The 17952-nt window shown below is 38.9% G+C and overlaps 1 long non-coding RNA gene across 1 annotated transcript in view; it reads right to left on the bottom strand.

The window, feature by feature from the left end:
- LOC137169885 (uncharacterized) overlaps positions 1–8777 on the bottom strand; it is a 152312-nt gene extending 143535 nt beyond the window's left edge. The window contains exon 1 of the long non-coding RNA XR_010924557.1: positions 8476–8777. This is a non-coding gene — a long non-coding RNA (uncharacterized lncRNA). The remainder of the gene's footprint in view (positions 1–8475) is intronic.
- Positions 8778–17952: the final 9175 nt, after the last annotated feature.

The raw sequence follows: 17952 nt of genomic DNA, 5'->3' as shown, positions 1-17952 counted from the left end.
AACTCCATGAAATGTATCTTTGATTTATATTACTGCAAACACTACTTCAAACATAGTTCACATTTAGTTTCATGTTGCTGATAAAAACAGTTTATTGGTGTATTTCTACAAACGTAGTATTCACTCCCCTCAGGACTTTTCCTCATTTTGCAGTTACAACCTGGAATTCAAATTGATTTTATTGGGCTTTTTACCATTTGATTAACACAACATGCATAGTGCTTTGAAGGTGCAAACACAACACAAACAATAATTAATACAAAAAAAAGCAGACATTCAACCCCCTCTGAGTCAATACCTTTCACTGCAATTACAGCAGCCGGTCTCCGGGGGGCGAGTCTCTGCCAGCTTTGCCCGTTCTTCTTGGCTAAAGCTCAGTCAGATTGGATGGAGGTTGAACAGAAATGTTCAAATCTCACCACATATTCTCAATTGGATTGAGGTCTGGGCTTTAACTGGGCCATTCTGCGACAGTAACCTTCTTTGCTTTAAACCATTCCAGTGTAGCTCTGTGGCTGTAATACTTAAGAGTCAAGATGAACCTTCGCCTCGGTATCAAGTGTCTTGCAGGCTGAAACAGGTTTTCTTCAAGAATTGGCCCCATATTTCAATCTGATCCTGAGCAGTTTCCCAGGACCTGCTGATGAAAGGATCCCTCCAGTATGATGACGTTGTGTGCAGTGTTGAGTTTCCACCTCACATAGTGTTTTACATTATAGCCAGAAAGTTAAAGTTTGGTCTCATCTGACCAAACTATCTTCTTCCATGTTTGCTGTGTCTCCCAGATGGCTTGTGGCAAACTCCAAACAGATTTCTGATGGCTTTCTTCTTCCATAAAGGCCAGATTTGTGAGTTGGACAGATTCTCCCACCTGAGTTGTGGATCTTTCCAGCTCCTGGTTGCCTCTCTGATTAACACTCTCCGTCAGTCCGTAGATTTGATGTTGTTCCATTTTCTTTCCATTTTCTAGTGATGGATTTAAGGGTGCTCCATGAGATATTCAGAGCTTGGGATATTTTATGTGGCCATGAAACAAGTTGCTCATTTCATTTTATATTTCCAAGAATATGTGGTTGAGGATATTTTAATATATATTTAATGTTCTTCATATATTCAAGAATTAATATCATTTTTCTTAAAACAGACTCTTCCTCGATTAATATCGAGCCACCTCGTCCAATAAAGCACTCCAGAGTTTGTGTGTGTGTGTGTGTGTGTGTGTGAAGGGGGAATTTCATGAGCAAACACAAAATCTTAATCAGTTTAAAATAAATTCAGTAATTAAAAGTATTATATGACGAGCGGTGTGTCAGAGCAGTGGTATTTGATGACCTGGGAATGAGAACAGGTTGTCATGTACAATGAAATCAACACATTTGAAGAGCTGTTGATTCAAAACACAAAACTTACAGAAAACATAAGGTTACAGTTTTTCCATTAAATAAAAATTGTGACTCTGCATGCAGGCATAGATGACCATAGATGAGCCGGTTTGTTTGTGTTATTTGAAAGAATATTTTTCATCTTGCTCAGGATCTGTGCCGTCACTGGTAGCTGTGGTGGTCACCACCTGTTTCAACTATGGATGTATTATAAGAACCTTAAGGAGGAAGACAGACAGTGATATTGGGTACATCCCAATTTCCTTAAATTGCATCCACGTCCACATAATGTTCTTCATATATTCAAGAATTAATATCATTTTTCTTAAAACAGACTCTTCCTCAATTAATATTGTAGAAGCAAAAAAAAGCATGATAGCGTGTGGAATTATACCAAACAATACACAGAGCACTTCAGGTTAAATAAACAGCTGCACAATCAGAAAAGTTATATAAGGAGTTGTCTGTACCAACTGATACACAGAGCACGTCATGCCAAATAAACTGGGTAACCAGAGGGGATAGATAAGGCCTTGTTTTTGAAAGGTCCGGTTACAATCCCTGCAGAAACAAAGACTTGTTGCCAGGTCGCTTTGACACCCAAAAGATGTCAGACCACCAGACAAACAGCAGACATCTGGGAATGGTCTTTACACACAACGTGCAAAGACCAAATTAAGGAATGTCCTACTCCCATTGGTTAAGAACCAAGTGGTCATTGGTTTTGGTTTTGGTATAAATAGGGGATGGGTGTGAGTTGAAGGGGCTGCTGCATTTGTGATCTTCTGAGTTCTGTATGTTCGTGTGTATTGCAATAAACTCCCGTTGGTTGTCTGCTCATCTCTCTGGTCTCAGCGTCTCGGTGTGAACATCTTTAATATAGCCTTAATTGAAACCTCGATATAATAGAGCCACTTCGTCCAATAAAGCACTTCAAAGTTTGTGTGTTGGTGAGTGAAGGGGGGACTCCATGAACAAATACAAAATCTTAATCAGTTTGAAATAAATTCAGTAATTAAAAGTATTATATGACGAGCGGCGTGACAAAGCAGCGGTATTTGTTGATCTGGGAATGAGAACAGGTTGTCATGTACATCATGTACGTCAACACATTTGAAGAGCCACTGATTTAAAACACAAAACTTACAGAAAACATAAGTTTACAGTTTTTCCATGAAATAAAAATGGTGGCTCTGCATGCAGGCATAGATGACCATAGATGGTTTGTTTGTGTTATTTGAAAGAATATTTTTCGTCCTGCAATCAGAAAGGCTTCATACAACATAACTAACAATGAATACAAGAAAGTGTCGGATTAAGTTATACAGTGTTACAAGTAGTTGGTTGATTAATAAAACACAATCATAGAACATTTTATATATTTATTAACGTCAGCCAGCAAAAAACAACATTACCCAGCATGCAACACCTCTTCCATCACCACGACTAGAGACAGAGAAATAATAGCAGATAAGCCTGTTTTGCCTCACTGTAATACAGACATACACAAACCCTATTGTTAAATTATATACTTTATTATGTTCCATTGTGGCTCGAATGAATAGGTCTAGACTAGACGTGGTCTTGTCCCCTATGTGTATATGTAACCTTCACATGTGTAAAGTTTGCGTTTGTAATGTATTTGTATATATTGTTCTTATTCTGTTGTTTCCTGTGAACACAGAAGATCATTTAGAAAAGACACTGAATACATGAAACAAACAGAAACTGACAGTAATAAAGGAGTAAACAGTACAGAAACAAGTGATGAGGATGAACAGGGAGAGAAGACTATAACAGGAGTTTAGCTCCAGTCGAGAGGTGCAACAAGCTCATATGTTGGTCTATTAGACATTAGACCATCAGTCCCAGCTGGAACATGACACCACTGGTATCTACCGAACAGTCCTGCACATGCAAAACTGACACCAGTTTGAAGCATCGAGCCACTGACCAATCTGCTGTTTGACGAGTTGGGAACCAGAACGTGTTGTTATTATACATACACTGACTAAGACCTCATTTGTAGCTGGTGTTAAGATACCAGAATAGCATCACATCTGCTGTCTGAATACTGAGCAATCTGATCAGGCCCTTGACATTTACTCTCACTATACTGTATGTGACTGTGTTGTATTAATTCTGTCTAACTTGTGCTTACATGTCTTGTGTGGAGAAACAGGCGAGGAGATGATAGGTAGCAACAAAAAGCGCTTTGACTTACACCGATTTACTCGCAGCATAAAAACCCATCGTGATGTGTGAAATGACAAATGGATGAATAAATAAATAAATACATTTTGAACACGACTCCAGTAATTCTGTTGAAATTTCCATCACCTTTTATTTGTTAGTGACATTCAGTTGGGCTTTTTTACAGCAGACATTTTGACTTGTCACAGTAGGAAACATGCAGGTTGATGTATGTAAGTGTCCCAGTGAGCCTTCATACACAACAACACCCTGAAACTTAAGCAGCGAAATGCAACTCAGCCATTATTCATGTTGTTGTCTACACCTGTGTTACTGCGACATATCACAATGTCTTCTGTGAAAAAGGCCAATTATACGGTAAATTACTTTTTATGTTGCATTATAGATAAAAGTGTGCTACACAGGGTACAGTAATCCTCACTAGATACTCAGACGATCCTAAAAATGACAAAGATACTATATAATAATCCATATAATGCATAGGGAAAGATTTCAGACACAGCCAGACATTTGACTGTTTCAGCCCACAGACTGTATATAAAGTCAAACATAGCGAGATGTGACGTCACCTGTTGGTTTTATTGGAGCCAGTTTCAAGCCCAGAGTTGCAGCTTCTGGTCTTCTGATCTTTTCCATTTGGAGTCAGGAGCCACCCAAGCTAACGCTAGCTTACTGAGAACACCCAGCACTACACACTAAACTGTGCTAACAGGGCAGGTATCGTGATCAAGTAACATTAAACTTAGTGAAATATTCCGACAACAGTCCAACTCTGTGAGTCCCGGAGCCAACTGGCAATCACAGCTGTCAATCAGCGTCCACACAGCAGACATCAAAGCTACTATAAGTCTTCAAATCTTATTAACGGAGCAACAATTTCCAAAATGACCACCAGCACACTTATTAGAGGGTCTGGATTTAGAGATTGAGACCAGAATGACTCATTGAAAACAGTGATTGACTCAGTATTTCTAGAGAGAAGTTGATGCTTTTTGAACGAGAGTCAGTTGGAGCAGCTAGCAGCCGTCGGTGGTAGCTGTGGTGGTTAACATGTGTTTCAACTATGGATGTATTATAAAAACCTTAAGGAGGAAGTCAGACAGTGATATTGGGTACAACCCAATTTCCTTAAATTGCATCCACGTTCCTTCCCACTAAAGATGCAAGGAAAAGATGTGAGGAGAGAGGAAACAAGGACTTTTTTCTTTTTTTTTTTAGAGAGATATGAGACGTCCTTTCCTCACATGAAGCGACGTTCATTGCTGACAGCTGATCAGAGCTGATCAGCTGTCAATCGGCTTTATGTCTGCAGCCCTTAAGTTAAATTCAGTATTTCTGTGAAGTTAAAATCATTGTTTTATTTGATGGCCTTGCCGCTCTGACATCTGTGCTTTGTGCCCTCAAAAAATTGACAACACCAAAGGCCAAATGACCTTGCTCCTAAAATGATGAAATTCCAGGTCTGGTCTGCACACATGTGCACCGTGTTAATACTAATAAAGGTGCAATTATCACTGCCAGCAGCCTGTTACCTGTTTAACAAACACCTGCACGTGAATAAAAACCTGCATCTGTATTTAAACTGTGTCCTGCTCAGATGCACAGGAACCATTTCTACTGACAGAATGAGTTTATATCTTTTATAAATTATTTGGATCTGAATTTATTGATATTCTGATTGTGAATTCATTATTTAATAACCTAGAATATGATTAGAGCGTCTTTTAAACACTGGAAATGATTTATTAGACTAAATGTTTCAGGGAAAATGGAAAAATGGAAACCCGACACTCAGGAATTTCCAGCCTCACATGTGACTGAATGGAAATGATGATAAATGATATCAAATATAAATGTGTTTAAACTGTGTTTCTTACTGACAGACAGACTCTCGCTGACTTTGATTTAATTTTATCCATAATAAAAGTTAATGGGAGAAATAACAGATCATGAAAAGAAGTTTTTCTTGTTGATCAGACCAACAATTAACACAGATGTTTAATTAGATGGTGAATCAGAAAACGAATGAAATATAAAAACTGTAATCTGTCTCCAATCAGTTGTGATGTATCAGATCAGCTGCAGCATCCAATCAATAACTGATATCTGTTGTGGCTATTTCTGAGCGATGGTCAACACTTCAGTGGAGCCTTTGATGCCTTAATGCTGAGAATGTTTATTGAAGTTACTTGATCAAGGAGAACCGTAAACAGCGAACATCCAAGTTGGTGTAACTCGGATGCTGTCTCTCCCATTCTGTCTTCTGAAAGTCTGAGTCTTTAGTCTTTAACCCGAGCAGATCGGCCTACGATATGAAAAATAAGTCTAATTGGTTCACTAGTTTCTAAACAAAGGACTGCGCTTTACCCGTGACATCTTAAGTCACGTTGCATTGAGCCTCAGGTCATTGTTTGGGCGGCTGTGGCTCAGGAGGTAGAGCGGGTCGTCCAATAATCGGAAGATCGGAGGTTCGATTTCCGGCTCCTCCAGTCCACATGCCGATGTGTCCTTGGGCAAGATACTGAACCCCAAATTGCTCCTGATGGCTGTGCCGTCAGTGTATGAATGTGTGTGAATGATTAGTTTCCTCTGATGGGCAGGTTGGGACCTTGCATGGTAGCCCCTGTACCATTCAGCATATGAATGTGTGTGAATGGGTGAATGTGATTTGTAGTGTAAAAGCGCTTTAAGTGGTCGGAGGACTAGAAAGGCGCTATGCAAGTACAGTCCATTTACCATTTACCATTGTCAACACATTTTGGCTACACATTCCACTTATCTGTGTTGTCCAGGGTCTGTTAAAGTTCAACCAAACCTGACTGGAATAGAGAGTTCAATGGCTGTTAGATCTGAATACATATATTTAAAATAATGTTTAACAGATAGCAGCAGGCTTGATTTAACTTTACAGACACTGAAATAATCCGAAGCATCACATACGTAGGCTGCACAGTGACCAGAGGGTCCTCTCTGGCCTTGGCTTACCATGGCAGTGCTGATATACTCTTTATCAGAGAGGTTTCTGCTTTCACCAAAACATCACAGACAACTGAAGTCTCGAGGAGAGATTAAGAATTACAGCGTGACCTCAAGGCTCAGTTTTGACCCAATTTGTTACTCAATTTGTAACCCCTAAAAATGGAAAATTCCATAACAATATCCAATAAGGGGGTGTGTCAGCCAGTAGAAGACTTCCATGAAGGCTGCTCTCTCATATCCTCGCTCCTCGATCGTCGCTCCTCAGAGCAGAAATAAGCACTTTGGGACGACCGTCATGATGGCGGACCGGAACGACTTCCAGGTCAAGCGAGGAGCGAGGAAAGATCAAATAAGGGAACTGAGATGCACCTACTGAGTTTTTCTATTTCAGCACCATGGACAGAGACGGAGCTCTGTAGCATCAGTCAGCAGCATCAAACACCAGGAGGTGAACGTCTCTCTCAAGTTATCTTTTTAATTATTCACATAACTACTTTGCAACTTTTTGTGTGTAAAACTGGGTGTAACACCGCGAATGCCTTTGAGGACAGACTCAGAGTTTCATTTCATTGAGATACAACCTTCTCAATGATGGCTCATTTTCAGATCATTTTGTAATGTCCAGGAAGGAACCACATGAGTGAACTTCCCGCTCTCTATCTGTCAGTGTGAAACCTCTGGTCACTGTGCAGCCTACGTATGTGATGCTTCGGATTATTTCAGTGTCTGTAAAGTTAAATCAAGCCTGCTGCTATCTGTTAAACATTATTTTAAATATATGTATTCAGATCTAACAGCCATTGAACTCTCTATTCCAGTCAGGTTTGGTTGAACTTTAACAGACCCTGGAGTGGATAATCATCCTTCTTCTATTAATGTAGAAACTCATCATGGCTGCATTAATATAGAAATGAGCCTGGGGCTTTAATGCTTTAATTTGTTTTTGGGCTGCCTGGCAATCATCATTTCATCCCCAGACTTAACAGCCTCGCTCCATTATCCGACCAATCTCTATGGAAGACTTGCATCAATGGCCACTTTTCTCAATGCTCACTTTGTGTGTGTGTGTGTGTGTGTACATGCAGCCTCTGACATAATGGATATTGTATATCGTGTGAGTCTGCAGCTCCTGATGGAGGAATTTCTGTGTCTGAATGAGTGTGTGCACATTGTGAGTGTTGTGTTATTGCTTTAAAGTGTGTGAGAGGTTCTTTGTATACAGCGCAGCCGCTGTCCTCAGAATAGTTTACAGCTTTATTGTTTCAGACTATTCAGATTATTCATTTTAATATATCCCTCTTTGGCTGCTGAGCTTACATTCTTGTTTTGTATTTTATAGGACAAAACGGTGTGTTTGGTTAATGTAACGCTATCTTGGGTGACGCTAGCTGGAGTATAAACTTCCCCAAATCCAATAAAGGGAAGGGCAATACCCTAAATAATAATAATGATTTCATATTATGGTCCTACAGTTGTTACCTAAAACAGGACACAGCATAACAGCCATTATGGCCAGTTTTTGCCGTCGCAATCTTGACTTTTTGGAGCCAGTAGTGACCCTATTTGGATGAGAGGATTGAGCTTACCCTAACTCTAGCACTAGCTAGCTAGCTTGGTTAGTAAGGTGTATCAGTAATTCATGTTAACTGTGATGTTAATTAGATTAATTAGGATGCTAATTGTGGCTAGCAAAAAACAGGCTTAGAACAAATGTACTTACTGGAAAAAACGAACAGCCGACTCCTTAGAGGGTGTTTTAGTACAACCGAACGCTGAACAAGACTTTTTTAGGCACCAAAATGTTACAATGAATTTCCATGAACTAAAAACACACTAAAATAGTGACAGCTACACCTATTCTCATAGAATCTGTAGTCTTCTCTTAAACATTGAGAGGGACTCTGCTGATCGAACAGAGTTTGGTAGCTCGTTCCACCACCGGGGAACTACAGAGGACAAGAGTCTAGCTGGAGACTTAGGGTCCTGTTGTGGTACCAGGCGCCTTTCATTGGCAGAGCGAAGTGAGCGGGAGGGAGTGTAGACCTGAATCAGGGAGTTCAGGAGGGAAGGAGCTGTTTTAATTGCTGTTTTGTAAGCAAGTGTCAGGGTTTTGAATTTGATGCGGGCAGCAGCTGGGAGCCAGTGGAGGGAGATGAACAGCAGGGTGACGTGTGCTGTTTTGGGCTGATTGAAGACCAGATGCGCCGCTGTGTTCTGTACAGGTTTGAACGTACATGCGGGGAGGCCTGCCAGGAAGGAGTTGCTGTAGTCAATGTGTGATATTACAAGAGCCTGTAGCAGGAGTTCTGCTGCAGACTCAGACAGCAAGGGTCTGATCTTCCTGATGTTGTTCAGGACAAACTGACACGACTGAGTGATTGAGGCGAGGTGAACCTTAAAGGTTAGCTCATCGATCATGACACCCAAGTTTCAGGCAGAGTTTGTGGGCATGAGTTGGACTGATTCGAGCTGGATGCTGATGTTTTGTAATCACCTTTGCAATACGCTGTACTGAAGAAGACTTTAAACTAGTGATTGAGACCATAAACTCATCAGGAAAATGTTTACTGAGGTAATAAACCAGGTGAGAAATAGGGTCATTTTCTCACAGACTTCAGTCCAACTGAAGCCAAAGGCGTCGCCCCCTGCTGACCATTAGAGAGAATGCAGGTTTAAGCCACTTCTGCATTGGCTTCACTTTTCAGACCCGGTCCGACCCCCCTCGCTCTGTATGCAGCTATTGTCTCTTATTGGCTTTCAGAGTGTGTGTGTGTGTGTTTGTAGGTATACAGCTGCTGTCTCAGCTGCCCTCAGCAGTGTGTGTGTGTGTGTGTGTGTGTGTGTGTGTGTGTGTGTGTGTGTGTGTGTGTCCTGGAGAGTTATTGTTTGTCTTGTCTCTGGGGGGGTCATTGTGATCAATGAAGATCTGCCCTCTTAGTTTGCCATTTTGAATTGCCTTCAACCAGAGCAGCACCACAGAGAGCCAAACACCAGTTTATCCTCCTCGTTTATCTTTCACAGCATCTTGTTGTGCTGCCCACAAGGCCGGCCTATAGGTGCAGGTGTGTGTGTGTGTGTGTGTGTGTGTGAGACCAAAGGACAGTATTTATTTTTTTTTACCTCGCTCTGAGATAGATGAGCCATAAGTCACTGTGACTTTTTCGTTGTTTTCATGAATGATTCAGCCGGCTGACAACCTAATAAACTACCAAAGTCTCAGCAGCAGCAGCAGTGTCAGAAAGATCCACCTTCAATACTTTATGTTCTTTGTTTCAGACTTCAGTTTGACAAAAACACACACAGGAAAGAGTAACAGGAGGACGCAGAAGATTTGTTTTCCATCTTTGACTAATATTTCTTGGGGTTGGATGTGAATCATATTGATTATCTGCAGGTTCTGAGAAAACCTTAAATCATCTCCAAGATCATGTTTTCAAAGTTTTGCAGCTTTAGCATTTTAATCTATAAATTCAGGTTTCTAAATTTTTGAAACTGTCATCTTTTATGAAATAGTATGTTCAGAACTCTGCAACAAATATTAACTCTGTGAGACTTTCGGTGTCTTTAGCTGAGATCTGGAGGTTTGTGGTGACCACAAAACAGAATAAAGATAAATATGTTGAACAATATAAATATACAGTCCAATACAACACAAAATATGTAACTACATCATAACCTTTGCTGATACGTGGTTCACTGTATGTGTCGCTGCATCTATTACATCTATCTAATCTCTTCTCAAATATTAAGTTATTGATAATAATTGTTACTTAAAATAGTTAAAAGCTAAATGTAAATACATTAAATAAGAGCTTCAGAAGAATTTGGGTTCAGTAAGTAAATTTGATACTATATTCAAAATCAATAAAATGCACAAACATTGATGAAAGTTACTCGAGCGTTCATAACACGTTTGTAGACCTCAAACACACACACACACATTTCTTTATTAATCAATGAGTGACATTCAGATATGACCTTATAAAGGCAGTGAGAGATGTTAGAGTGAGAGAGAGATCCCTCTCTTCTCTTTCCTTTCTGTTCGAGATCTGAGTGTATGTGTGTGTGTGTGTGTGTGTGTGTGTATGTGTGTGTATATGTGTGTGTGTGTGTGCTCTTCTGTTCTCCAGAGTGGTGACATTCAGAGGCGAGCCCAGCCGTGCCGTGCCAAGCTAACACCCTGACATTGTCCTGACATTTCCCTCCTGCCTGCTCCTACAGTACCGCCTGCCTGCTTAGCCTCTGTGTGCATGTGTGTGTGCGTCTGCATGTGTGTGTGTATGTGTGTTTGTGTGTGTGTGTGTGTGTGTGTGTGTGTGTGTGTGTGTGTGTGTGAGATTTCAAACTCGCTGTCAGCCTCCCAGATTCGAGAAAAGGGCTCAGCAGTGTGCTAATGGCTTTGAATCTGGAAAAGAAGTGCATAAAGTCACTCACTGTTGTGAGAGTGAGTGTTTGTGTATATTTTCAGTGTGTGTGTGTGTGTGTGTGTGTGCTATTGTAGTGTTGTTCTTTTTCCAAAAACACAAACACAAATGTAACATATCAGCAGCAAACTGTATCTCTGAACATGTTTTGATTAAATTATTTTACATTTACATGAAAAAATATATGTTTCATGCATGTTGTTACAAGTGAACAGTGAGAGAAACAGAAAACATCAGTTCAGTTATAACTGTGTTGGATACTAAAGTAACAGATTATTTAAAAGCTTTGGAAAGCTGGAGACACACTGCATTAGATAGATAGATAGATAGATAGATAGATGATAGATAGATAGATGATAGATAGATAGATAGATGATAGATGATAGATAGATAGATGATAGATGATAGATAGATAGATGATAGATAGATAGATAGATAGATAGATAGATAGATAGATAGATGATAGATGATAGATAGATAGATGATAGATGATAGATAGATAGATAGATAGATAGATAGATAGATAGATGATAGATAGATAGATGATAGATGATAGATAGATAGATAGATGATAGATAGATAGATAGATAGATAGATATATGATAAATAGATGATAGATAGATAGATAGATGATAGATAGATGATAGATATATGATAGATAGATAGATGATAGATAGATAGATGATAGATGATAGATAGATAGATAGATAGATAGATAGATGATAGATAGATAGATAGATAGATAGATGATAGATAGATAGATAGATAGATAGATGATAGATGATAGATAGATAGATAGATAGATAGATGATAGATAGATAGATAGATGATAGATAGATAGATGATAGATAGATGATAGATAGATAGATGATAGATGATAGATAGATAGATAGATAGATGATAGATGATAGATAGATAGATGATAGATGATAGATAGATAGATGATAGATGATAGATAGATAGATAGATAGATAGATGATAGATAGATGATAGATGATAGATAGATAGATAGATGATAGATAGATAGATAGATAGATAGATAGATATATGATAAATAGATGATAGATAGATATATAGATAGATAGATAGATATATGATAAATAGATGATAGATAGATAGATAGATAGATGATAGATGATAGATAGATAGATGATAGATGATAGATAGATAGATGATAGATGATAGATAGATAGATAGATGATAGATAGATAGATAGATAGATGATAGATAGATAGATAGATAGATAGATAGATAGATGATAGATAGATAGATAGATGATAGATAGATAGATAGATAGATGATAGATAGATAGATAGATAGATAGATAGATAGATGATAGATAGATAGATAGATAGATAGATAGATAGATAGATGATAGATGATAGATAGATAGATAGATGATAGATAGATAGATAGATAGATGATAGATAGATGATAGATAGATAGATAGATAGATAGATAGATAGATAGATAGATAGATAGATAGATGATAGATAGATAGATAGATGATAGATAGATGATAGATAGATAGATAGATAGATAGATAGATAGATAGATAGATAGATAGATAGATGGATAGATAGATGATAGATAGATAGATAGATAGATAGATAGATAGATAGATGATAGATAGATAGATAGATAGATGATAGATGATAGATAGATAGATAGATAGATAGATGATAGATAGATAGATAGATAGATGATAGATAGATGATAGATAGATAGATGATAGATAGATAGATAGATAGATAGATGATAGATAGATAGATAGATAGATAGATGATAGATAGATAGATAGATAGATAGATAGATAGATAGATAGATAGATAGATGATAGATAGATAGATAGATGATAGATAGATAGATAGATAGATAGATGATAGATAGATAGATAGATAGATAGATAGATAGATGATAGATAGATAGATAGATAGATGATAGATGATAGATAGATAGATAGATAGATAGATAGATGATAGATAGATAGATAGATAGATGATAGATAGATGATAGATAGATAGATGATAGATAGATAGATAGATAGATAGATAGATAGATGATAGATAGATGATAGATAGATATATGATAGATAGATAGGTAGATAGATAGATAGATAGATAGATGATAGATAGATGATAGATAGATAGATTGATAGATAGATAGATAGATAGATCTGGACGTGGAAAATGAGTATGTTTATGTGTTTGCAGCAGCAGCCAGAATGTTTCCATGTCATTGAATGCAGGGCAAGAAGTAGAATAAACAAAGCTGCACAGATGTTGTAAAAATTTAATTATTTAACTTTTTTCAACTCATTTTCGGTTCTTATTTATAAAAGAGACTAAACAATATGGGTGGAACAATAATATAATATTACTTATTCAATATATTAAGGGAAAATAATATGAGTACAGGTAGCACCAGTTAGTTTACTTCCTCTTTAGGCAGAGATGTTTGACAGTAGAACGTCATCCATCTTTCTGTGTAGGAGTGTGGATTCAACAGCCGCGGTGGGTAAATGCAAGTTTTCCGAAGGCTGACTTGACAATCCTAAATATAAAGGCTGATAAGGACTGTAAATGGGAAAAGAAAGCTAGACGCAAACTCTGTGTAAAATCACTCATCATCTCCAAAATGGGCGAGGTGGCCACAGCCACGACTACGTCTTGTCACAGCATCCTCTACAAGTAATCAGCCCACCAACGCACCGAATGATGAACGCTGAGAACTGGAGCCAGTCAGTCGATCCGTCACATGACAACCTGACGTTAGCTGGAAGCTAACGTCAGCTAATCACCGCAGTTCATCACCCAGATAATGATTTGAATGCATCTGTCTGGTCTGTTAGCTGCATATATAGTGTCAGTGAGTAAACTACATGGTATGGTTTAACATGTAGTGTTGTGTACATTGCTGGTGGGAATGTGGAGTATTTACAGCTGCAACAGTAGTAGCTGTAGTCAAATCAACTGCTTCTGCAGTCGCTGGTGAGCTTACTACCCAGATGATCCAGCTGAAGTCAAGGCTCTTAATTTGTAGTGTTATATTTTCACCATTTGGCATCAGTGTCTTATAACTAATGGGTTCATCTGCACTACAGCTTCTGGGTCAAAGCGAAATAAGAAGGAATTCAGTCAGTTGAAGTAAACAGAGTTGTAGTTTTGTTAATTTGCGCAAACAATAAAATGCACGAGTCAATATTAACATTTTAATTGATAATCTTATGATGTGGGCTACACTGCAGTACACTGACATGCCATCTATTATCATCTAGGATGTCATTCAGTGAGTATTTTGGTGTCTAATTATTCATAATTGTTGGATGTGAAGCTGTTATGTAGCTACATCCAGTAACTCAATGAGGATCTTTGTGAGTGGACCAGTGGGGAACTGGGCGTCATGGAGAAGCTCCTTCAGCAGCTGTACTGGGATTGATGACCCTTTTTCATCTTATGCCTCCAGGTTCACCTGTGGCGATGACAAAGCAGCTTACCCGACAACCTTTGCACCACATTTCTCATCACTACTTTTGTCAGAAGTGAAATCTGTTGGTGACTACGTTTGACTTTTTGACGAGAATTTGAACCGCTTCCTCCTGTCAGAACAACTAGATGTGCACATATGCTTCTGGGATGGAGACTGTAAAAGCACAAGGTTTTTCCAACGCTCATTTTCTTGGACATGTATGTGCTGATGACCTCTACAAACCCCAACACATCAACTACAACCCTGTTGGGATTCACGGCATACTGCAGCTGTCAGTGGATGGACCAAATGTAAACTGGAAGCTGTTCAACATTCTGTCCAGGGACTTGGAAGACGAGATTGGCTCCAAACTCCTCGACATGGGGAACTGTGGACTACATATAATGCACAATGCACTTAAAGCTGGCAGCGATGCAGCCACTTAGGACATTGAACACAATGTAAATTGTCTTTATTGGCTTTTTAAGGACTCCCCAGCCAGATGTGATGATTATGCCAACATAACAGGTTCAACTGGCCAAAGAGCATCCACTCACAGATCTGTGGGAAATGATCCAAAAGGTTCTCCTGCTGTCCAATGAATCAGGCTTCTGTGGAAAGAGGGTTCTCTGTTAGAACCTTGATTGCCCAGCAGGTGATAGTAGACCACCTGCACCGTGTGGTTGAGGTAGTTAATGTAGGGATGAAGAACTACTACAGTCTGCTGGCTGATACCATGAGATACCATGTGAAGCATGATGAGGAGAAGAAGAAGAGGGAGGACACACAAACACAAAAACAGAATTTATTGCAGGATGAGATGGACCAACTCAAGATGAGGAGAGTTTCAGACCAACATAAATTCACTTCTGACATCTGCAGATGAACTTTCAGTTGAAGCAGAAGTCAACGACAAGATCTGTGTGATGAAATGCCCTCGGGAAAGCTGCAGAAGATGAAGAAGAAGAGCTAATGAAACATGACATTGAAAAGACAATCAATGAAACGAAGAAACTTTGAGGGTATCGTGTGGTGAAGACAGTACCCAGGGGAGTCAATTAATGTGTTAATCAGTAATATGACAGTTTGGTTATCTGGGGGAATTCTAACACCATTGTTTTCAAGCCAGATGAAACTGGTGAAAAGCTAGATGGAGCCCTGATTGGCTCCACCACAGGAGGGGTCACAAAATAGTATATAAGATGTTGGTTTCTCATTCAGTTTCAGGTTCTTTGTCCCGGATCATCAAGGCCTCAGTCTGCTCTGTATTTCACTTGATGCACAATAAACCTGTTCCAGTGAATTCTTTGGAGTCTTTTTCATAACAAGTGTTGCATTAATTTCTAAGTTGTGGGTGACCTGACGATTTCTGGCCCGTCTGAAGATTTCCCACGACAATAGTTTAGCACAGTCCCACAGTGGTTCACACAACACTTTGTATTTTTAGAGAGCAGGTTTGAGGGTAAAAACACATTAATAGGAGAATGTTCTTAAACTTTTTGTGACTGATGATTTTACATTTTGTTCTTCTGTACATTTTAAGGTCTCAAAAGTCATTATTTTAATGTATGATTACTAATTATTATTTGACTTTAGTTATTTTTATTAACTGTGTTTATGTTTTATGTTTTACTCCATCTAACAGCCAATGAAGCAAAGTCAATAGACTGTAGTTCTGTTTTCTAGTTTCCTGCTGAATTTTACATGAGCATCTCTTCTGTTACTGTAGCAGTTGAAGGTACAAAGTTATTTAAATTCATCTGACAAAAACTGAATAACATTGAACTGTTTTAGCATTGCAGCTTGAATAAAATGCTGTGCATTGAACTTGTCTGGGTTTGTTGTTAATTGTACTTGACTACAATCTTCTTCTTCTTTGGCAACATAATAGCATATATAGTCAGAATTTAAAATACAAGTTGACAGGAGGATTTTAAAACCATTTATTTGCATATTAAACATCTAGATATTTGTACTCAGAGGTCAAATATGGCCTGAAAAATCTGCCGAGAAGTCTGGAGTATGGATTTAATGTGTAGGAACCAGATAGATAGATAGATAGATAGATAGATAGATAGATAGATGATAGGTAGGTAGGCAGCTGGTTTCATCATCATCTTAAATCAAACCTGCGATTGCCGTGTCATCAGCAAATTTAATAGTAACATGATCATATGTGTTGCTTCTACATTCATTTGTTTAGAGGGTAAATAAAACTGGGGAAATAGCGCTCCCTGGTGGAGCCCCAGTATTAGTAATAATAGGAGACACTGCCATCTGATGATGTTACCATTTCCTCCATCATAATATGAGGTCTGATAGTATTAAACGCCAACGAAGAATCTACAAAAAGAACACAAGCATATTGTTTGGGCCGATCAAGATGACAATACATATCATGCAGCATATACAAAAGATGATCCTCTATACTCCCATTCCTATATGCAAACTGTAAGAGGTCACTTCCCTGAGGACGTGGTTTAAAACAATCCTCTAGAGGCTTTTCAATACACTGGATGTTAAAGCAGCTAGTCAATAATCATTTAAAAGAGACGGTTTTGACATTTTTGGTACCGGCACTATGAGCGAGATGAGGTCTGTATCAAGTGACATTTGAAAAAGCTGTTCAAACACAGGACGAAGTTGTTCCCTTCACTCCTCCTGAACTCTACCTCTGATCCTGTCAGGACCAGCTGCCTTTCCTGGATTGATCTTTTTATGAACAAGCTTTTCTTCTCTTCTTTCTTCTCTAATATTACCAAGCACTGGTCAAGCGTTGTCTCCTCTCTTGTGGGTTAATTAACATCTTGGTAAAAGTTACAGTTCATTCTTTATGGAACAGCCATTGAAGTCTGTGAGTTTAGGTGCATCGGGAGCAATGTGTCATATATTACACCTGCTGCAGTCTTGGTGTTAGTGAACATATACAACACTGACAAACACTCTCTACCTGGGCAGGTAGAAAGGTCTAAATGACAGGAATAACAGCTCGATGTCCTCCGAACAACAAGAGTCTCTGAGAATCACGGTCCAGTCTTACAGGGTCGCTAAACCCTGTGGCCCAAAGTGAAGAGCTGTCAATCATCTCTTAAAGCCACATCAAACAACTCTCCCTGTACTCAGAGAGGTTCCTCACAGCAGTCTGAAGCTCCGTGAGTTGCTTTGGGGAGACAGCAGGTGTTTGTTAAAATCACAGTCCACATAGAGGTGGTCTACATCCACGAGCACCAACCCTCCGTCGTACCGCACCACGCCGGCCTCTCCGCCGTCTTCCAGGTGTTCTCGCTCCTCTTTTACATTCCTCAGGCAAGTCTAGAGAAAAGTTGTCTCAATAATATTGATCCCTCAGTTGCTGTTAGTGTTTGAGTCGACAACAGAAAGTAGTTTACCAAAAAGGTTGCTTACAAGAACCTTTTAGATCGTCCCTCGTATGTAACAGATTAATGGTTGATGTCGATGTTTGAATCAGTGCAAACGAAGACACA

Source organism: Thunnus thynnus, chromosome 18 (genome assembly GCF_963924715.1).
Source record: "Thunnus thynnus chromosome 18, fThuThy2.1, whole genome shotgun sequence".
In the NCBI taxonomy this organism is placed as follows: domain Eukaryota; kingdom Metazoa; phylum Chordata; class Actinopteri; order Scombriformes; family Scombridae; genus Thunnus; species Thunnus thynnus.
The sequence above is the reverse complement of the archived record's forward strand: the minus strand, read 5'-3'. Positions and strand labels throughout refer to the sequence as shown.